The following is a 13,246-nucleotide window of genomic DNA, read 5'->3' on the forward strand; positions in this document are numbered from 1 at the left end:
CAACCAGTGGGGGATGGGGGTCATTGGATAAATGCCCCAGTCTTTCTGTTCGCTGGTGGGAAAATTCTGAGGTGTACCCCACATGCCTTCTCAGAGGGTCTCAAGAGGGATTAAGCCATCATTTCCCAAGGCTCTACCTGCTTGTTAATGCACCTTTGACTGGCTTTTGTCTTTTTCTCTTTCTACTTTCTGCTTCCTGGGACCACCTCTCAAACAGATTTCCTATACCCACATCCTTGTCTCAAAGTTGGCTTTTTTTTTTTTTTGAAATGGAGTCTTGCTCTGTTGCCCATGCTGGAGTGCAATGGCATGATCTCGTCTCACTGCAACCTCTGCCTCCCAAGTTCAAACGACTCTACCACCTCAGCCTCCTGAGTAGCTGGGATTACAGGCAGGCACCACCACGCCCGGCTAATTTTTGTATTTTTAGTAGAATTGGGGTTTCACCATGTTGGCCAGGGTGATCTCAAATTCCTGACCTCAAGTGATCTGCCCGTCTTGGCCTCCCAAAGTGCTGAGATTACAGGCGTGAGCCACTGCACCCAGCCCAAGCTGTGTTCTAATAGGATTGTTTGGTCTCAACCAGGGAGACTGAGCAAATGTTCATGTGCATCAGCATACATGCACAAGAGTGTTCCCAGCAGGCTTACCAGTAACATCCCCAAGCTAGAAATAATTTAAATGTCCATCAACTGTACATGGACAAATAAAAAAATACTGTCTGCAATGAATCTAAATTGCAATTACATGAAAGGTGGATGGTTCTCACAAACACAAGGTTGAGCAAAAGAAGCCAGACGCAGAAGAACAATGCATTCCTCCCATTTATATAAAGCTCAAAACCGGATTTTATCTAGGTGCAAACTTTGGTGCTAAATTATTGTTTTCAAAAGCAGAGATGTGATTCTCGTAGAAGCCATGATAATTGTTATCTCCAGGAGCATGGGAGAAGCTTTGAGGGAGGGTTAGCCATATTATGCTTCTTGACATGGGGGTTAACTTTATAACAACTTGTTAAACCGCATTTTTGTGTATGACGGTTATATCTCACAATCAAATAAGTTTAAAATTTCCCCCCAAGATCTCCTGCCAATTCCTGAAGAAAGCAAAAGCGCCGGGAAGCCCACAGACTGCTGACCCTCAGGCAGCCTCTGCCCAAAGAGGCCTGTGCATTCCTTCTTCCTCCCCAAGAATGTCCACTTAAAACCCTTTTTTGTGTTGCCTTTCCCTCCAGAACAAATGTCTTCATTTTAGTACGGTGATTAGATTTACAATATAACCAATTTAACAGTTGAAAGCCTAAAATTCATCCTCAGCAGAACTTGCAAGGCAGCTGCAAGAAAGATGAATGTCACTCATGGGATGAAAAGCCTAGAAGGTTTTCGGGGAAAGGTTCAGTAGTGTGTACATGCAAAGCCTATTCTTAGCAGAAGGCCCGGTTACGGGATAGAGTGTCCGTCTGTCTCATTATCAGCTGGAAGTGCCTGGGATAAGTGGACTTTGCAAGGCTCCCCATTGTTGTTCAACATTCCTGGTATAAAGAGCAGGCTCTCACTCTCATGATCTGCCTTCCAAAATCCTAGGCTTAAAATTCAGAATTCAGCTTCAAGGAAGTTAGAGAAAAGGCAGAGTGATTTTAAGGGCAGGTGCTGGAGGTTTACTTTTGCCTCTTTTCATAGCTTTTAGTACTAAGAAACATGTGCTTCAATATGCTTTCTTCCCTCTGGAAAACAAATTCTACTCCCCACCACCTCATCTCTGCCTGAAGAATAACAAATTTCATATGGAAACCTGAAAACCCGAGGAAAAACATGCAATGCTACAGACACCTCATGTTGGACTGGCTGTCACAGACCCTGGTTTGGGTCAGGCTGTTTAAACTTCTTTGGAACAAGCATTTATCTACAGCAGGGTCATTTTATAGATCCATTAAATCTACATTTTCTCTTGGGCTCCCTTCCCCAGCTCCCCTCAACCCTGCTCTAGTCACACACTCTAAAACCCCCCTTAAGCTCCCGAAATAAATCTCTATAAACTGCCAAGTATTCAATCAGGCTTTTACTGTATCTCTTTGCAATTAGAATAAATTTACTGCTTGGAGAGATGGGGGGAAATATGCAAGGTACTCCTTGGATAAATATACTGCAGTGAGAAAAGTAGAGACTCTGTAAAAATTATCTCTGTGAATTCAACGAGAATCAAGGTCACGGGAACCGCTACATACCAGGGATCGTTAATTAATGGGCCTGCAGCTGGTGGTACCACTTGGATGCTCAGCTCCAGCTGCCTGCTCCATATTTCTCTTGTTTGCAGGACTATTCTTGGACCAGATCCCATCTCTTTTTTTCCTCCAAGTACAAAAAGTACATAAGTCTACTCTGGAAGAATGCCAACCTTTCAGAGAACTAAGGAAAGTGTTGTTTCTTCGCTATTTTTATCTCCGTTTTAAAGAAAGGACACTCTATCACCTCTGGAGCTGGATTACTTGTAATCAGCGTCCAAGCTGTGGTCTGAGGTCACTGTTCTGGCACTGTGTCTACAGGGAGATGTCTTGAATATGGAGAGCAGAGAGGGACACTTGTAACTTCTCCTCACACTAAAACAGAAAACAGCAGAAAAGATACACCTATTTTCATTAACAACACAGTTTGCATTTTAGGCCAGGTTGGAGGCAAGGTAAAATGGCAACCAGAATTCACCCAGTGTCTCCGAGCTACACGGGGAGAGGGAAGGAAATAGGAGAGAAAGGAGAAAAGAGTCTGACAGAGGAGGTAGAAAGTGTTTCCGGGGTCAGGGGAGTTTATGCCATTTAAACCTGCTGAAGACCATGCATGTAAACCACTCAGCACACTTAGCTGGGACACAGGTAGCTATTGTTAATTATAACAAAATTCCAGAGCGGAGGTACAAAAGAAGTGTTCAACACGGGTCCAACCCTGCACTGCCACGAGACTGTATTTAGGCAGCGCATCACTCTGGTTAAGCACAGACTTCAGAGTCAGGAAGATCTGAGTTTGAGTCTCACGTAACCACTAAGTAGCGATGACACTGGCAGCTTAACGAGCCATCTACAACTTCAACTTCCTCATCTGTAAATAGGGCTAGGAAGTGTATCTGCTTCCAGGCTATTGAGAGGATGTAAAGAGACCCTGCATGTAAGACCTTTGGCACAGTGCGGGCACATTGGTAGTCTCCATAAATATTCATTATAATGGGTCTGTTATAACTGCTGTGTGGATATGGCAGCAAGAAAAGAATTGGGGAAAGAGTTTGCTTCTCTGAGCAGGTGAAGGTGGCTTCAGAAGAGCTGTTTTCTGAAGCTGTGAAAATGGTCTCACTTGCCTCTATTGCACCCAGCCTTGTTTTTCTTCTCATTTGGAAACTTTCTTTCCATTGGTGTTACATAGTGGAGGGACTGGGCATTCTTCCACACAATGACAGACATGCAGATCTCGCCCAGAAATCACAGGGAGAATGCCTGGCTTTGCTTCTTTTTCCTTTCTTTCTTTCTTTTTTTTTTTTTTTTTTTTTTGAGACGGAGTCTCACTCTGTTGCCCATGCTGGAGTGCAGTGGCACAATCTCAGCTCACTGCAACCTCCAAATCCTGGGTTCAAGAGATTCTCCTGCCTCAGCCTCCTGAGTAGCTGGGACTACAGGCATGTGCCACCAAGCCCGGCTAATTTTTTGCATTTTTAGTAGAGACGGGGTTTCACCGGCTTAGCCAGGATGGTCTTGATCTCCTGACCTCATGATCTGCCCATCTTGGCCTCCCAAAGTGCTGGGATTACAGGCTTGAGCCACCGTGCCTGGCCTGACTCTGCTTCTTTAAGGAATTCTCCAGGTAGTCATTAGTCACGAGCTCCAGACCCAGGGCCCAAAGATGGCTGTCCCACTCTACTCCTAAAACAAGGGGTCATGGTCCACTGGGGCAGGTTTCTTTATGAAGGAGACCCAGCTTCACTGAGCCCTTTTGTAAGGAAGGAAGCATGGTCTCAAAAATTGGAAATGTTCTCCATGACTACTTCCAAACTGTAAACTGATATTTGGGCCTTTTAAAAGACTTGGGAAATTTTCTGAAATTAAGGAATATGGATTTAAAGGAAGCCTTGAGGGATTAGATTTGTCTTCCTCTTTGAAGCATTTGAAACAACTTTAATCTGCTTTGAGAGTGCTATCCAATTTGGCATGGCATTCTGGTAAAGTATTTTTGCCTTCTTCATGGAACTGATCCTTTCGTGCCCCCTTTTAAGCCCACTTGGAGAAATATTTATGGTACAGAGAAAAATTAAGCTTGAATTTTAAGCACAAGACTATTCAGAGTGAAGAAATGCCTTCTAAAAAACTTTAAAGACATTATTAAAGTTTTGTTTGACATATAAAAAATCAAACAAACAAACACAAATCTAGTAGTATATGCAGCTACAATGGTATGACTGTTAATTCTTGGGTTTTGGGCCTTCTATCCTGTCATAAATCCACTATTATGATAAAAATGTTATTCTCAAATAACAGCATTATTTTGGGAGACAGATGCTACAATTATTATTTTACTGACAAAGGAATTGGGACTCACGGAGTTTGAGGAAAAAAAATGCTTAAGGAAGATGTAATACAGCAAGAAAAACTTGGGACTCTGGGTTTTGATCCCATACCTTTTCTATATTGAGGTAGGAGGTGGGACTCAACTCCAGAGGCAGTGCTTGGACACTGGATCCATTTGGGTACTAGCTAAAACAGGGACCAGGCAAAAGAAGCTTTTTTTTCTTTTCTTTTTTTTTTCTTTTTCTTTTAGAGATGGAATTTTGCTCTTGTTGCCCAGGCTGGAGTACAATGGCATGATCTCAGCTCACTGCAATCTCTGCCTGCCGGGTTCAAGCGATTCTCCTGCCTCAGCCTCCCGAGTAGCTGGAATTACGGGCATGCGCCACCATGCCCAGCTAATTTTTTGTATTCTTAGTAGAGATGGGGTTTCTCCATGTTGGTCAGGCTGGTCTCGAACTTCTGACCTCAGGTGATCTGCCCACCTCAGCCTCCCAAAGTGCTGGGATTACAGGCATAAGCCACGGCAACTGGTCCTTTTTTTTTTTTTTTTTTTTTTAGACAAGCCTCTCACTCTGTCATCTAGGCTGGAGTCCAGTGGTGCAATCTCAGCTCCCTGCAACTTCCACTTCCCGGATTCAAGTGATTCTCCTGCCTCAACCTCCCAAGTAGCTGGAACTACAGGCATGCACCACCACGCTCAGCTAACTTTTGTATTTTTAGTAGAGATGAGATTTCACTGTGTTGGCCAGGCTGGTCTTGAACTCCTGACCTCAGGTGATCTGCCCACCTCAGCCTCCCAAAGTTACAGGCATGAGCCACCATGCTCGGTCAGAGGCAGCTTTCTATAAGACAAACTGGCCAGTGTGCCATGTCAGTTTCCCATTGCCATGCTAACCTCCAAGAGTTACTGTCCCTTTCCATGACAATGATGCAGGACCCCAAAAGTTACCACCCTTTTCTTAGCAATTTCTGCATAAACCATCCCTTAATCTACATGTAATTAGAAGTAGGTATAAATGGCCGGACGCAGTGGCTCACGCCTGTAATCCCAGCACTTTGGGATGCTGAGGCGGGTGGATCACGAGGTCAGGAGATCAAGACCATCCTGGCTAACATGGTGAAACCCCGTCTCTACCAAAAATACAAAAAATTAGCCGGCCCCTGTAGTCCCAGCTACTCGGGAGGCTGAGGCAGGAGAATGGCGTGAACCTGGGAAGTGGAGCCTGCAGTGAGCCGAGATCGCGCCACTGCACTCCAGCCTGGCCGCCGTCTCAAAAAAAGAAGAAGAGAAGAAGAAGAAGAAGAAGAAGAAGAAGAAGAAAGAAGAAGAAGAAGAAGAAGAAGAAGAAGAAGAAGAAGAAGAAGAAGAAGAAGAAGAAGAAGAAGAAGAAGAAGAAGAAGAAGGTATAAATATGACTGCAAAACTGCCCTGAGCTGCTACTCCCAGCACACTGCCTGTGGGGTAGCCCGGCTCTGCAGGAGCAGTCACAGAGCGGTAACTCTGCCAGAGCTCTAACACTGCTGCCTCAATAAGGATGTTTCCTTCTATCCCTGTCTCCCGATTGGCTCACCATTGAATTCTTTCCTCCTGGGCAAAGCCAAGAACCTTTGTGGGTTAAGCCCCAACTTTGGGGCTCACCTGTCCTGCATCAGATATCTTTTTTTTTTTTCTTTTGAGTCAGACTGTTGCTCTGTCGCCCAAGCGGGAGTGCAGTGGCACTATCGGGCTCATTGCAACCTCCACCTCCCAGGTTCAAGATTCTCCTCCCTCAGCCTCCTGAGTAGCTGGGACTACAGGAATGTGCCACCTTGCCAGGCAAATCCCTGTTCTCCATCAGTTGAATTCTGCAGGTTGATCCATACTCATTGTTATGACCTTGAGACACTATGGGAAGAAAGACTGAATTAAATTTGGTAGAACTGGTAGAATTGTTGTTATTATATTTTATTTTTATGATTTTTTTTTTTTTTTTTTTTTTTTTTTTGGAGACAGAGTCTCGCTCTGTCACCCAGGCTGGAGTGCAGTGGAGCGATCTTGGCTCACTGCAAGCTCCACCTCCCAGATTCATGCCATTCTCCTGCCTCAGCCTCCCGAGTAGCTGGGACTACAGGTGCCTGCCACCACGCCCAGCTAATTTTTTGTGTTTTTAGTAGAAATGGTGTTTCATCGTGTTAGCCAGAGTGGTCTCTATCTCCTGACCTCGTGATCCACCTGCCTCAGCCTCCCAAAGTGCTGGGATTACAGGCATGAGCCACTGCGCCCGGTCTATTTTTATGATTTTTTAAAGATAGAGTCTTTCTTTATCTCCCAGGCTGGAATGCAGTTTGTAATTATGGCTCACTATAGCCTCAACCTCTGAGACTCAAGTGATCTTCCCACCTCAGTCTCCTGAGTAGCTGGAACTACAGGCACGGGTCACTACGCCTGGCTAATTTTTTCTATTTTTCCCAGAGACAAAGGTTTCACTATGTTGCCCAGGCTGGTCTTGAACTCCTGGGCTCATGATCTACATGCTTCAGCTTCCCAAAGTGCTGGGATTATAGGTATGAGCCACAATGCCCATCTTGCTTTATGTTTTAATGTTCCATATATTCATTTATTCAACAAACATGTGCAGAAGCATTAGATAATTCAGAGAGCTCATTCCCTTGTCATTCTGAATCAACAGGGTTGTTTAATTGAACTTTTCCCTCAGTTCAGTTCAGTACCGAAAACCAAAGCTGAATCCTCCCTCCTCATCCCGGCAGAAGCTCTAGCTCATGATGAAACATGCTTCAGGCTGTTCTGAATTAGCTTGTGGATAGAATTATCCTCAGTGAGGTGACCTGCTGGCCCTGTAAAAGAGAGGAGGAGTGATCTGTTTAGGAAGAACTTTAAAAAATTGTCTTTTGTCAGTGTGGCTCAGATGGTAGAGAAATAGACTGAAGTCAGGGGTCTTGGGTTCTAAGCTTTTATTACTACATTGCTGGATGACTCTGGGCTTCCGTTTCTTGACTGTAAAATAAAGAGTTCAACTAGGGGATTTTGTGGCATGGAGAGCAGTGCCCTCTACTAACTGGTGCATGGGATAAAAGATGCTAATACAATCAAACTAACGTAAGGCTCCATAGTCCTAAAGGCATATGATTCTTTATAGAGATTAAAAAAAAATCCTAAGGATGCTAAGAGCTATTCTCTTGGATGCAAGTCCTAGCTGTGATTTTTTTTCCTCCAAGTCAGACCTTCCTTGTACTCTGGGATTCTGGTAAAAGCCTCTCCAGCCTAAACTAGATCAGCTGTCAATCCTGTGCTTCCTGTAGGCAATGAGAACCTGGAGTTTTCATCAGGGACTCAGAGCTGTAAACCTAGGCACAATTGGTAACATTCTTTTTTGAAACTCTGTCTCTAGAAAAAGTACAAAAATTAGCAGGGCATGGTGGTATGTGCTGTAGTCCTAACTACTCAGGAGGCTGAGGTGGGAGGATCCCTTCAGCCAGGGAGGTCCAGGCTGCAGTTAGCTGTGATCACATCACTGCACTCTAGCCTGGGCGAAAGAATGAGACCCTGTCTCAAAAATAAATAAACAAAAAACAACTACATGTAAATTAAGGGGCAGGTCAATGCAAATTGAGGTGCAGGTTATTTAGAACTTTCTAGGAAAGGGGCGGAGGGGCAGTAACTTCCAGGTTGTTGCCATGGAAAGGGGCGGTAACTTCCAGGTCATTGCCATGGCATTTGTAAACTGTCATGTTGCTGGCTGGAGTGTCTTATGCCAATGAGCAAGCTGGGAGTCACTTTCGTTGCCATCTGCTGGTTCCTGCTGGTTTATTTATGTTATCCTGTCTGGACCAGATACTGTTTTGGTCAGCAGGATTGTGACCAGAAAAGAGGTCCTGCCAGTCTTTTGCCTCATTTCTCACTCACTGTCTTTGTCCCTTCATGATCACCAGATATTATAGGACAGGTGAGCCCCAAAATTGAGGCTTAGCCTGGGAGGGTTCTTGGCTTTACCCAAGAAAGAATTCAATGGCGAGTGGTGGTGTTGGACAACAATCTGTTATTGAATTGTACTGCTCCTTGCTAGGTGCCTAGAGTGGTTCTAAAGGAAAAGATTCTTTTTTTTTTTTTTGAGACAGAGTCTGGCTCTGTCACCCAGGCTGGAGTGCAGTAGTGCGATCTTGGCTCACTGCAAGCTCCACCTCCCAGGTTCACACCATTCTTCTGCCTCAGCCTGCTGAGTAGCTGGGACTACAGGCACCCGCCACCACACCTGGCTACTTTTTTGTATTTTTTAGTAGAGATGGGGTTTCACCGTGTTAGCCAGGATGGTCTCTATCTCCTGACCTCGTGATCCGCCCGCCTTGGCTTCACCAAGTGCTAGGATTACAGGAGTGAGCCACTGTGCCTGGCTGGAACAGATTCTTAAGAATGAGATTTCTGAATTGGTTCTGGAGTTTCTGGAATTGGTTCTCTAATCTGACTTGATTTAAAGGCACTAATGATTTATTTCCAGTAGTAAAGAGCACTGATAGTCCATGATTTGTTGTAGCAATAGAGATCTACAAAATATTACCACTAGATACTCTTAATCAAATGCTTATCATGGGCAGGGTTCTGAGTGACCATGTAATGTCTCTTCAAAGGAAATCCATTGCTGGCTCTTATAAGAAAAGAACTGTCCTTCCCTGCTTTGCCCACCCCCACTTTCCTGTTAATTTAAAGACTTAATGCCAGCTTTAGAAATGGCTGGTTTCACTTTGCCTATTGCTGTAAGCCCTGGCTGGGGCTGGGAGCAGCAGCCTAGAGATAGCACTTCTTGTGTTACTTGGCCAGGAGAAATCCCTTTAGGCAAGGGAAATGGATCATTGCACTTTCCCTGCTTTTCTATCTCATTTTTAAGAGGCCGTATAGTAACAGCAATAACTACAGCAATAGTGAACACTTACATGGCCCTTATTACATACCAGGCATGTAGCTATCAGTGCTGTAGACAGATTCATGTATTTTATCCTTACCACAATCTTAAGAGGCAAGTATTATTATTCACCCATTTTACAAATGGGGAAACAGAGGCAAAGTCAAATAACTAACAAGGAGCCTGGATTTGAGCCCAGGAAGTCTGGCTCGAGTATATACTCTTTTTTTGTTTGTTTGTCTGAGACAGAGTCTTGCTCTGTCACTCAGGCTGGAGTGCAGTAGTGCAATCTTGGCTTACTGCAACCTCCACCTCCCGGATTCAAGCAATTCTCCTGCCTCAGCCTCCTGAGTAGCTGGGATTACAGGTGCCTGCCATCATGCCCAGCTAATTTTTGTATTTTTCATGGAGATGGGGGTCTCACCATGTTGGTCAGGCTGGTCTCGAACTCCTGACCTCAGGTGATGCACCTGCCTCTGCCTCTGAAAGTGCTGGGATTGCAGGTGTGAGCCACTGGGGGCACCCCGCCCAGACTATACACTCTTCATGTGCTTGGCTGTTTACATAGGCGTGTGGTGAATCCTGATCCTGCCATTCAGTGGTGATAAGATCTTGGATTGGACCCTAAAACCCTCTGAGTCTCCACCACCGAATCTGTTATCATTTACAGGAATGATAAAAGCATTCACCTGATAGGGTTTCTGAGAGATTTAAGTGGGATAACAAATGTTTAAGTCTCAGTATGGTGCCTGGCACATCATGAGGGCTCAGTGAATGGACTGTACATCCACTAAGATGCAAGTGGGTTGTAGACGCAGTCATTTTGGCCCAGTTCTGATGTCATGGACAGAAGGGAGAGATGGTTGGCAGTAGGCTCCTGGTGACTGCATCACCGGAGGCCAGCTCCAGACTTCGGAGGACAATGAGGAGAGGAGGGACACTAAGGGAAGGGGTTCAGTCTTCCACGAGGGGTTAGGAAAATGTTGCTTTGGGAAAGACTTTCCATGCTTAGTCTTCTGGGGGTGGGGGGGTGGTCAAGCTTGTGAGTAGGAGGCCCCTGAAATTGTCCTGCTGCTTGGTAGCCATGCTGCCAGTCTCTCCTCCCTTCCACTCCCGCCGTCATTCATTCTGCTGGCGTATCATCTCAGATGGGCCACGTGGTGAGTCCCACCTGTACAGATCCTGTGGATCCCACGTAATGATCCACCTGATAAAGCATCTTTATGTCAGCAGGTGATTCTGGACAGTGGGAAGATGCAAGCTAAGGGCCTTCATCTGCCCACATATGTTAGCCTCACTGTGAATGGACAGAGGTCACAGGTCATTCATCAAGGCTGGAGAGATTTCACCAAAGTAACCACATGTAAAAGAGACTACAAGAGGGGAGTGAAGGCTGGGCATGGTGGCTCATGCCTGTGATCCCAGCACTTTGAGGGGCTGAGGCAGGTGGATCACGAGGTCAGAAGTTCAAGACCAGCCTGGTCAAGATGGTGAAACCCCGTCTCTATTAAAAATACAAAAATTAGCTGGGCGTGGTGGCAGCCGCCTGTAATCCCAGCTACTCCGGAGGCTGAGACAGGAGAATTGCTTGAACCCAGGCAGCAGAGGTTGCAGTGAGCTGAGATTGTACCACTGCACTACAGCCTGGATGATAGAGACGCCATCTCAAAAAAACAAAACGAAACAAAACAAAAAAAGAAAAAAAAAAGAGGGGAGTGAAGAATTTTATTTAAAACAAAAATTAGGCTGAGTGTAGTGGCTTATGCCTGTAATCCCAACACTTTGGGAATCAGAGGCAGGAGGATTGCTTGGAAAAAAATTTGTGTAATAAAATAAAGACAAAAATTAAGCATATTCACAGAATATTCTTCAGCTGTAAAAAGAAATGATGTGCTGATACATGTTACATACACGGATGAACCCTGACCACAAGATGCTAAGTGAAAGAAGCAGAGGTAGATGGCTGTATACTGTGTGAGTCCATTTATACGAAATGTCCAGAGTAGGCAGAAAGGCAGAAAGCATTTGCGACAGGCTTGCGGGAGGGCTGAAGGAGGAGTGACTGGTAATGGGTATGGGGTTTCTTTTGAGGGTGGTGAAAGGTTCTGGAATTATGTAGTAGTGATGATTGCACAATATTATGAATATAACAAAACTACCCTTTAATTGTACATTTTAAAATGCTTAAAGTGGGCCAGGTGAGGAGGCCTACGCCTGTAATTTCAGCACTTTGGGAGGCTGAAGCAAGAGAATAGTTTGAGGCCAGGAGTTCAAGACAAGCCTAGGCAACTGATAGTGAGACACTTAACTCTTTAAAAAAAAAAATTAGCTGGGCATGGTGGTGCATGCCTGAAGTCCCACCTACTCCTTGGGAGGCTGATGTGGGAGGATCCCTTGAGTCTAGGAGTTCGGGGCTACAGTGAACTGTTTGTGCCACTGCACTCCAGCCTGAGCAACAGAGAGAGATCCTGCTTCTAAAAAAAAAAAACAAAACAAAAAACGCATTAAATGTTGTTTTATGATATGTGAATTTTATCTCAGAAAAATTAAAAACAAAAATTAAGCAATACATTCCAGCATTATGAAATGAATATCATAAAGCTTATGAATTTTAAAACTATCATTCTTTCTATTTTTCTGCATATACCAAATTTTCTACATATGGATGAATTGCTTTTTAAAAACACTCTTTAATTTTGAAACAATTATAAATTCACAGGAAGTTGCAAAGATAGTACAGAGAAGTCCTGTGTACCTTCAGTTTTGCCCATGATTACAATCTTGCATAACTATAGTAGAATGAAAACCAGGAAGTCAACATCGATACAATGTATATGTATAGTTCTATGCCACTCTCACAGGTGCAGATTGTGTAATCACCACTGCAGTAAAGACATAATACTATTCCATCACCACGAAGAGCTCCCTCAGTCTATTCCGTTAGAATGACCCATTGCCGGCTGGACACTGTGACTCATGCCTGTAATCTCAGCATTTTGGGAGGCTGAGGTGGGTGGATCACCTGAGGTCAGGAGTTCAAGACCAGCCTGATCAACATGGTGAAACCCGTGTCTCCTTAAAATACAAAAATTAGTGGGGTGTGGTGGTGGCCACCTGTAATCCCAGCTACTTGGGAGGCTGAGGCAGGAGAATCGCTTGAGTCCAGGAAGCGGAGGTTACAGTGAGCCAAGATCATGCCATTGCACTCCAGCCTGGGCAACAGAGTGAGTCTTAAAATAATAATAGTAACCCATTGTCCTCCTCTCCACCAATCCTAACTGGGTAGCTGCTCATCTGTTCTACATCTCTGTGATTTTGCCATTTCAAGATGGTTCTGCAAATGAAATCATATAGAACGTGACCTTTTGAGATGGGCTTTTTTCACTGGCGTAATACCCCTGAGGTCCGGCAGCTTGTTGTGTATGTCAATAGGGTTGCCCTTTTTTTATTGCTGAATAGTATTCTATGGTATGGATGTGCCGCGATCTCGGCTCACTGCAAGCTCCGCCTCCTGGGTTCACGCCATTCTCCTGCCTCAGCCTCCCCAGCAGCTGAGACTACAGGTGCCTGCCAACACGCCTGGCTAATTTTTTTGTATTTTTAGTAGAGACGGGGTTTCACTATGTTAGCTAGGATGGTCTCCATCTCCTGACCTCGTGATCCGCCCGCCTCGGCCTCCCAAAGTGCTGCGATTACAGGCGTGAGACACCGTGCCTGGCCTTGAAGGGTATTTCAGTTGTTGGTAGATTTGTGCTTTTACAAATAAAGCTGTTATGAACATTCATGTGCAGATTTTTTGGTAGATTTA

The sequence above is a fragment of the Trachypithecus francoisi genome, unplaced genomic scaffold (assembly GCF_009764315.1).
Source record: "Trachypithecus francoisi isolate TF-2019V2 unplaced genomic scaffold, Tfra_2.0 Lachesis_group8, whole genome shotgun sequence".
NCBI lineage: Eukaryota > Metazoa > Chordata > Mammalia > Primates > Cercopithecidae > Trachypithecus > Trachypithecus francoisi.